Source organism: Triticum urartu, chromosome 1A (genome assembly GCF_056163025.1).
Source record: "Triticum urartu cultivar PI428250 chromosome 1A, HENAU_Tu73, whole genome shotgun sequence".
Taxonomy (NCBI): domain Eukaryota; kingdom Viridiplantae; phylum Streptophyta; class Magnoliopsida; order Poales; family Poaceae; genus Triticum; species Triticum urartu.
Window position 1 is genome coordinate 283,641,725 of NC_141873.1, and position 8,340 is coordinate 283,650,064.

Here is an 8,340-nt window from a genome sequence, read left to right on the forward strand (position 1 = left end):
CCACCATTTGATGGACCTGTGCATAGATGATGAAACAAACCGGAGTAATAATTCCTTGGTAAAAATAAACCCAAGCAAGAAAAAAATAATAGGATTGATAGCACCTGATTTATCTGTTGTAGCAATCTGGAGAAAGGTTACTCCCAAAATTGGGGCTCGATCCGCACACCCATTGCCTGATGGGTGATGAAGTGGTGGCATGGCGATGCTAGCAAAGGTTGGCTCGCTGAGAAAAAGCCCGTGGTCCAGCTAATGTGATGAAGCTGGTCGGCTGGTGATGCCGAAGTCTCCGAAGTAAGTTGATGAAGAGATGGTGAAGCCCTCGGTCTAGCCGAGGAGAGGGAGCAGGTCGGTAAGGAGACGTTGCAGCTGCCGTGTCAGCCGAGGTGTTGAAGCAGTTCGGCGTGATGTACATCGGCTTGAATAAGCAATAGTGCGGCCATGCCGACGCAGGTCGTAACTTGTGACGTGGTCAATGCCGGTTTGATGAAGTGACCATGCGGCAATGCCTGTGTTCCCGCTCCATGTATTCCGTGGGGCGGCGATGTTCGTGATGATTTATCCTTGTTGATTTCGAACTCTTGTTCGCTCGCCGAGATGATGATCCGAAGAAATTGAGCTCGGCTCAAAAGGCGACGGCGTGTTTAGCGCAAGTCGGTAGCCGTGGAGCAGTATTGTCGGACTGGTTTGACACCAGCATGATAGTGAAGATTACCTCAGAGGTGGCTTAAAATTTTATGGGCACGTGTTTAAAAACAATGCACAATACCCTAGGAGAAAATTCCTTTACGAAGGTTGTCCCATATCACGTTCATAAAGAAACATGAATTCGGGTCGGATCCGTATTCACGCAGAAAACAGACCCGAAAAGTGATGCACTATAGGAAGGTTCCCGGAGTTTGGACGGTCGGATCGAGCTGAAATTTTGAGGGGTGTTAGATATAGGAATTCCGCAGCCGATCAACGGTTGGATATTCTAAAGGACATCCGAGCTAGGTGCTGGAGACCACGACCTAAACTCGTCCATATTTGACAGGGCTCCGGTATATCGTTGATTGCATAAGATTCCTCCATCGGAACTCGATGAAATTTTGCATGGTTGTTGTAGACTCAATTCTGCACAATTCCACCAAAGGTATCGTCAAAGCGATGCTCTAAGAGGTGGTGGCAGCGGATACAAGTTCGCTGTTCGGAAAAACTAGCACGGTCGCCCGAGGACAATGTTGACGTTGAGCCCCCGAGCTCCATGGATGATTCCTCCATGATCTTGATAGAGATCGGAGTTGATGTTGATGAGGGCCCTCGTCCGAACATGAAGATCGGAGATGGAGCATGGTCCTTGTCGGTGTCAAAACTGGCGGATCTCGGGTAGGGGGTCCCGAACTGTGCGTCTAGGCCGGATGGTAACACGAGGCAGGGGACACGATATTTTACCCAGGTTCGGGCCCTCTTGATGGAGGTAAAACCCTACGTCCTACTTGATTAATATTGATGATATGAGTAGTACAAGAGTAGATCTACCATGAGATCAGAGAGGCTAAACCCTAGAAGCTAGCCTATGGTATGATTGTTGTTCGTCCTACGGACTAAAACTCTCCGGTTTATATAGACACCGAAGAGGGCTAGGGTTACACAGAGTCGGTTACAATGGTAGGAGATCTACATATCCATATCGCCAACCTTGCCTTCCACGCCAAGGAAAGTCCCTTCCGGACACGGGATGAAGTCTTCAATCTTGTATCTTCATAGTCCAGGAGTTCGGGCGAAGATATAGTCCGGCTATTGGGGCACCCCCTAATCCAGGACTCCCTCAGTAGCCCCTGAACCAGGCTTCAATGACGACGAGTCCGGCGCGCAGATTGTCTTCGGCATTGCAAGGCGGGTTCCTCCTCCAAGTACTTCATAGAAGATTTTGAACACAAAGGTAGTGTCTGGCTCTGCAAAATAAGTTTCAACATATTGCCATAGAGAGAATAATATTTACACAAATATAATCTGCTGACGTATTCCGTAGCGTGACATCACACCACGGCAAGTCTTTATTTGAATCGTTTTATTGTTCTACCTCAGCGCATTTAGCGAGGTGGTTTCCTTGGCACGTCTTGTTAAAGCAGAGATCGTGTCCCCTTATTCCGGGATTCTCATCAATACGGGCGTGGGTAACCCAACCGCGCCATTGACTACAGCGCTTGGGAGATAAGCGAGTTTTACCAGGCTGGTGGGGGCGCATAGTCGCGTCCGCCCATATAAGGGGATAAGGATCCGCCTTTTCATCCACGCCTTCTTCCTCCTTTGACTATCCATTTCTGCACACTCGAGCTCCAGCGCCCAAGTCAGCACACCCCACCTCAACCTTCTCCAGCCATGTCCGGAGCGGGAGGCAAGTGGATGGTCTCCTCCGTCACGGAGGGACACATCAAAAGACTGAGGAAGGCCGGATACTTGTCTAACGACATTGCGCACCGGCTTCCCGAAGAGGGGCAGCTCATCCCCACCCCTAGGCCCCATGAGAGGGTGGTGTTCCTCCCCCATTTCCTCTGCGGACTGGGCTTCCCTCTCCACCCATTTGTCTGGGGGCTCATGTTCTACTATGGCCTGGATTTCCACGATCTGGCCCTGAACTTTGTCCTCAACATCTCGGCGTTTATCGTCTTGTGCGAGGCTTTCTTCCGCATCCGCCCCCATTTCGGCCTATGGCTCAAGACTTTCAATGTCAAGCCGAAGGTGGTGCGCGGCACCCAAGCGGAGTGCGGAGGCGCCATGGTGGGCAAGATGCCCAACGTCCTATGGTTCGAGGGCTCCTTCGTGGAGTCCCTAAAGGGGTGGCAGTCAGGGTGGTTTTACATCACTGAGCCGCGTGACCCTGAATGGGTCGCAGCCCCCGAGTTCCGATCCGGACCCTCTACGCGGCTCGCCTCCTAGAAAGAGATGGGCCTGTCGTGGGGTAAAAAAGGAGAGCTGACCAGACTCCAAACATGCGTCCAAACCCTGGTGGACAGGAAGCTCAAACTTGTCAACGTAGTCCAGGTTATGCTCATCCGCTGGATCCTCCCGTGTCAACAACGGGCTTTCAACCTGTGGGAGTTCGACCCAGCGCGGCACCGAACTCTGAGCAGGCTCTTCGACACGACGTACGAAGATGCCTGGAAGGTGCTGTTCAAGGGTGCCGAGGCCCCCGCATCCGCTACCGAGGATCACGGATTCAGCACGCAGCGTCACGCTCGTGCGGTAAGCTGTTTTTACCTTTTACAGGGTATTAGTTTTTCATAGTTTGACTCCATGCGGGATCTAAGCTCCCTTACCTTTGACAGGATTGGCAGGAGACGTCCGGACAGATCAACTATCTGGCTCCTTTGCCCGAAGGCCCAGCGGACGCTCGCTTGGCGAAGCTGCTTGTTCCGGCACCCTACGTGGTGCCGAATAAGAAGGCCAAGAAGAAGGCCACGGGGACTCGAAAGAGTGCCCGGCGCTAGGAGGTGTCGGGTTCATCATCCGACGACTCCAAGGTGCACTCCTCCCATGAAGACGAGGAGGAGGAAGAAGAGACCTCTCCCCCTCCAGTGGGGGGAGGGAAGAAAAGGAAGGCCGCCCCAACCGGGGAGGCCGAAGGGTCCAAGAGGGGGAAGACCCTTGCTCCGGACTACTCCACCAACGCCGACGACGTCGAAGAGGAGTGGCCGCACAGGGCCAAGCCCCTAGAGAGATCGTAATTATCCAGATACTAGAGTGATTCATAGTATTCCCCCATTGCACAATTTTTCCTTACGTCGAACATGATTGTGCAGTCCGCCCAAGGCCGGGCTCGACGAGTCGTCGAGCGGCTCCCTGGATTCGTCGGATGTGAATTTGCTTCCGATGGCTTCCTTGCCCACCCTACGGATGGCACCAAGGTGGCGTCCCAACAGGTTCCAAGCCAGGAGGAGGTGGTCCTGGAGGCGCCGCAAGGCAACCTCCCGGACTCCAGGCATAAAGGGGATAGAACCCCCAAGGGCTCCAAGTCCATCCTTGAGCCGGACACCGCGCCAGAACCTTCAATGGTTCTGGACCCTGGTAGGCAGCCTCCTTCCAAGAGGAGCAAGCCTACCGAGACGGTGACCTCCGTCCAACCGGAGGCACCGGACAGTTTGCTGGAGACGCTTAACGGCGCCTCCATCGACGAGGAGCACCGCACTATTATGAGTGCGGTGATCCAGAAGGTTCAGTCCACCAAGAGCGGACTGACTAAAGCCTGTGCCAGCCTTCTTACAGGCTTTGAGGTAAGTAAAGGATATGTAAAAATATTACCGCATAAACAGTAGCCCCTGATGCTCTGTTGGGCGTTCGGAAAGAAAAGCCGAATAGAGGATCTAATAACTTTCGCAGGATTCTAACATGATCAAGTCAATATGCGTATGCAGGCTTCGCTGCTAGCCTCCGCCGCACTGACTGCGGAGGTGGATACGCTGAAGCAGAACCTCGAGCGGTCCGAGCAAGAGCTCGGCCTAGCCAAGCAGCAGCTCGAGGAGAAGGAAGGTAAGAAATACCTTATTGAAATATGTGAAAGGTGCAATTGCAAAAAGTGATAGGATTAACGCGGCTATTGTAGGGGCCACAACTGAGGTGGCGACCCTTAAGCAAGCGCTGTCCGAGGCCGAAAAGAGGGCGGCCACGGAACGCACCGAGCGGGAGAAGCATGAGACACAGGTTGGCGAGGTGTGGCAAGAGCTCCAGGCTCTCATGAAAAACATGAGAGTTTGGAGCTTGACTCGAAGACGCGAGAGTCTGAGCTCGCGGCGGCCATTGAAGATGCCAAGTCTGCCAAGGCCGAAGCCCAGAAGGCCCTCCAGGAGGTTGAGGCAATAAAAAAGATAGCGGCAGGTAAGGCATTCTTTATGCAAAGCAAGCACGTAAAAGTGAATTACTTGTCACTTACCCGAACCCGGAGCTCTCCAGGAGCATTCGCAGACTTGCCCCATAGCGTGTCGGATGCCGCCGCCTTCTACCGAGCCGAGGAGGGAAGCTCAACGGAGAAGGTGTTCTGGTCTCAGTATGCTAAGGCCGAACACCCGATGCCCTTAAGCGACCAGCTGAAACAGCTAGTCGAGCTCCATAAGGTGGCCAAACAGGCCATGAAGGGCCTCATAGTCCGGCTGTGGCCTGGAGAGGCCATGCCTGGGAGCTACTTCGGGCTGGTGAGGCGGCTGGTGGAGGCCTATCCAAGGCTCGAAGTCATCAAGCGCTCCGTATACATCGAGGGTGCCCGTAGGGCGCTTGCCCGTGCGAAGGTGCACTGGGGCAAGCTGGATGCTGAGAAGCTTGTGAAGGACGGGCCACCGCCGGGCAAGGAGCATCGCAAGACCGAGATGTATTATGAGGGCGTTCTGAAGGGAGCCCGCGTTGTGGCGGATGAATGTTCCATGAATGTAATTTTTCAGTGAACTCGCTCGTTTTATCCTGTGCGCTGAAAACTTGTTCATGTGCGCTAAGCAATGCTTTTTGAATTTAAAATATTACCTTCTGTGCGGCCGTTTATCAAATTTGAGAGATGGCGAGTCGTCGGCTTCTGCCCACATGGCACGAGTGCTGGGGTGTTCGGGATAAACATGAGCGCTCTTTTTCCCACTCTTGGGTCCTTCGAGGGAGGCGCTCAACACAACGAACAAGGCAATCGGACTATAATGCTTGAACACTCTCACTTAGCCATAGAATTCTATAATTTTAAATTTCGGTGAAGCCCCTAGTGTTCGGAAGACCGAGTTCGGGGCGCTATCCACGCCTAGGACGGACAAAGCTGACTCCTCGCTCTAAGCGGCATAAGTCTTTAGGGACTCGAAAACCTCTCGAACAGCGACCAGCTCTCGCCTTATCATGACGGTCAGTTTTAGCTTTCTCTACTGAGGTGCTTAGCCCAGCTCAACTGGGGCACAATCGCAGTAGTTATCCTAGTGCTACCTTAGCCGATATAACGGAACATAAGGTACCAAAACATAGGAGCCGGGCAAACCCAACTATTGACCCAAGACATGATTCGGAGCCGATGCATATAATGCTATAAGTTCGGGGTGCCGCACTTGTGAAAGTGTTCGGACTTCTCACACCATGTTGTGGGGTACTTAAGCCCCTGGCATATTGGCCGTACCAAAGTGTACGGGTGCAACATGTCATTAATGAACATATATTCATAAAAAAGAGGTAATGCAATAATAGACGGAAGCTATGCATTGTTTATTTAAAAAAGCTGCGATCAAAGCAGAACGATACAAATAGTGCGATAAGCAAAAGATGGGACTATCAAATATGTCCTTTCCAGGGGCGAGCTGCGGGATGTTATGCGAAACAGGTATACTGCTCGTTATAGAGACCACCTTAGGGTTCCGTAGTGCGGCGTAGCTTTCTGCTTCCCTGGTTGTATCGTTTGTGCGGCAATTGTACTGCCGGACAAGCCTTCCGAAGAATGGAGTCCTGAAAATAAGAGAAAATTTAAGAAATCGGCAGCCCCTAGTGCGGTTTAAGCCGCGTTTTGGGCGTGCCGTGATGGTGCCCCTTCCCCTGTGCCCATGGTATTTCTAGAGCGTAGTTATGTACGCGCAACACTGGTTTCACAAGTTCGCGAGGGCTGGGGTTGGGGCCACATTGCTACGCTTGCTCGAAACGTGCCAGGCGGTCTTGTTGTAGGTTAGTCCGGGCGCGCTTGATGGTGTCCGGATGTTTAATGGCCGGACAGGAGAATTGCCTTGGGAGGCTGCTTTGTACTTCCGCTGCGATAGCCGCCGTATGCTCCTCCATTCGGAGAGAGTGTTCGGTGTTTCCATTGACCGCGATGACTCCTCGAGGGCCTGGCATCTTGAGCTTGAGGTATGCGTAGTGCGGCACCGCATTGAACTTGGCAAATGCGGTTCGCCCGAGCAGTGCGTGATAGCCACTGCGGAACGGGACTATGTCAAAGATTAACTCCTCGCTTCGGAAATTATCCGGAGATCCGAAGACCACTTCAAGTGTAACTGAGCCTGTACAGTTGGCCTCTACACCTGGTATGACGCCTTTAAAGGTTGTTCTAGTAGGTTTAATCCTCGAGGGATCGATGCCCATTTTCCGCACTATATCCTGGTAAAGCAGGTTCAGGCTGCTGCTGCCGTCCATAAGGACTCTAGTGAGGTGAAATCCGTCAATAATTGGGTCTAGAACCAATGCGACGAATCCGCCATGACGGATGCTAGTGGGGTGGTCCCTTTGATCAAAAGTGATCAGCCAGGAAGACCATGGGTTGAACTTTGGGGCGACTGGCTCCATCGCGTATACGTCCCTTAGCGCATGCTTCTGCTCCCTCTTAGGGACGTGGGTTGTTTATATCATGTTCACCGTCCGCACTTGTGGGGGAAAGCCTTTCTGTCCACTGTTGTTCGGTGGCCGGGGCTCCTCCTCGTCATCTCTATGCAGCCCCTTGTCTCTGCTTTCGGCATTTAATTTGCCTGCCTGCTTGAACACCCAACAATCCCTGTTGGTGTGATTGGCTAGTTTTTTGGGGGTGCCATGTATTTGGCATGAGCGGTCGAGTATTCGGTGCAAACTGGACGGGCCCGGAGTATTTCTTTTGAATGGCTTTTTCCGCTGACCGGGTTTAGAGCCTCTGAATCCAGCACTAACTGCCGTATCCTCAGCATTGTCGCCGTTAATGCGGCGCTTTGGCTTCTTGCGGCGCGACCTGCCACTGCTGTCCTTGGTATCCGAATTACCAGGGCTCTTGGTCATGTTATTGCTGCGAGCTAGCCAGCTATCTTCTCCCGTGCAAAAGCGGGTCATAAGTGTCGTGAGGGCTGCCATAGATTTCAGCTTTTCCTGTCCTAGGTGCTGTGCAAGCCACTCGTCGCGGATGTTATGCTTGAAGGCTGCTAGGGCCTCTGCGTCCGGACAGTCGACGATTTGATTTTTCTTGGTTAGGAACCGTGTCTAGAATTGTCTGGCCAATTCCTCTGGCTGCTGAATTATGTGGCTTAGGTCATCGGCGTCTGGTGGTCGCACATAAGTTCCCTGAAAATTGTCGAGGAATGCGGCTTCCAGGTCCTCCCAACAACCAATTGATTCAGCTGGCAACCTGTTAAGACAATGCCGGGCTGGTCCTTTAAGCTTGAGGGGGAGGTATTTGATGGCGTGTAGGTCATCACCGCGAGCCATGTGGATATGAAGGAGACAGTCCTCGATCCGTACCGCATGATCTGTTGTGCCATCGTATGATTTGATGTTCATGGGTTTGAAACCCTCGGGCATTTGATGATCCATTACTTCATCTGTGAAGCATAGTGGGTGTGCGGCGCCTCTGTATTGGGCTACATCACGACGCAGCTCAAACGAGCTTTGTCTACT